At 44.5% G+C, this 1,546-nt stretch overlaps 1 non-coding gene across 1 annotated transcript; it reads left to right on the top strand.

Annotated features, from left to right (window-relative positions):
* Positions 1–756: 756 nt before the first annotated feature.
* Positions 757–949, top strand: LOC126261365 (U2 spliceosomal RNA). Its single transcript, XR_007546684.1, has one exon. It is a non-coding gene; the product is annotated as a U2 spliceosomal RNA (small nuclear RNA).
* Positions 950–1,546: the final 597 nt, after the last annotated feature.

The raw sequence follows: 1,546 nt of genomic DNA, 5'->3' as shown, positions 1-1,546 counted from the left end.
TATGAATCCATGGACCCTGCAAGTCGCCAGGGGCTATTCAAGCTGATGGAGGCTCTGTAATGGTGTGGAGAGTGTGCAGTTGGAGAGATACGGGACCCTTGATACCTCTAGATACGGCTCTGACAGGTGACACGTAGGTAAGCATCCAGTCTGATCACCTGCATCCTTTCATGCCTGTCCGCAGCTCGTGGTCGTGCGGTGGCGTTCTCGCTTCCCACGCCCGGGTTCCTGGGTTCGATTCCCGGCGGGGTCAGGGATTTTCTCTGCCTCGTGATGACTGGGTGCTGTGTGATGTCCTTAGGTTAGTTAGGTTTAAGTAGTTCTAAGTTCTAGGGGACTGATGACCTCAGAAGTAAAGTCCCATAGTGCTCAGAGCCATTTTGAACCATTTGAGCCTTTCATGCCATTGTGCATTCCGACATACTTGGATAATTCCAGCAGGACAATGCGACAATTCACTCGCCCAGAATTGCTACAGATTGGCTCTAGGAACACTCCTCTGAGTTTAAACACTTCCCCTGGCAACCAAACTCCTCATTCATGAACATTATTGAGCATATCTGTGATGCCTTGCAACGTGCTGTTCAGAAGAGATCCCCACCCTTCACACTCCTACGGATTAATGGACGGTCCTGCAGTATTCATGGTGTCAGTTCGGTCCAGCACTATTTCAGAGAATAGGCGAGTCCATGCTACGTCGTGCTGCGGAACTTCTGCGCGCTCGCGGAGGCGCTACACAGGTGTATCAACTTCTTTGGCTCTTCAGTGTAAATATTCTCTTATCAGGTAAAAAGTCTGTTCTAATGAGCTTAATATCTGTTACATCCTGCATCACAGGACTACAATATTAAACTCATTTTTTGCTCATGACAGACTGCTAAGAGCATGGTCTACTTCTGTCACAGGATGCTATCTCGATTTTAAACTCTCTTCAAGAAACCAAATCCTTAGCCTTAGCTTAAGGTAGCATCACAGAGAAGTTATAAATATCAGGTTTATGCTATGTATCACTATATAAATTCGGTAATATAGCTGATTACCGTGGTCATCTCTCTCTGTGCTGGTGGGAGACTGAAACTTCGTTAAATATCAAATTAATAGGTTAATTAATTAAACTGATCATCAGAGTCACTTTCCAGCAATGAAACAATCCAACACTCCAACAATCGAATTGCGCTCGCCAAGTAGCTCAAAGACGACGTTCCTTTCAAGAAAAAATATTGATAAAATTTAGAGAACCAACATTTGAAGTTGACGGAAGAAGGATTCTCCCACCACAGACGTATATTTCGCATAAGGATCACGAAGATAAGATATGAGAAATTAGCGCTCTTAAGGAGGCATGTAGGCAGTCGTTTTCCCTCGCTTTGTTGGCGAGTGGAGTAGGAAAGGAAGTGACTAATACGGTATTCTCCGCCACAAACCGTACCATGGATTGCGAAGTAAACATATAAATGTAAATTTGGATTTCATCTACCTTTTACGATGTCACTCCATCCATTTATAGTCACGCAGAACTCGCGGAAGACTTTTCGCTCTTTCGTAT

Source organism: Schistocerca nitens, chromosome 5 (assembly GCF_023898315.1).
Source record: "Schistocerca nitens isolate TAMUIC-IGC-003100 chromosome 5, iqSchNite1.1, whole genome shotgun sequence".
NCBI lineage: Eukaryota > Metazoa > Arthropoda > Insecta > Orthoptera > Acrididae > Schistocerca > Schistocerca nitens.
The sequence above is the reverse complement of the archived record's forward strand: the minus strand, read 5'-3'. Positions and strand labels throughout refer to the sequence as shown.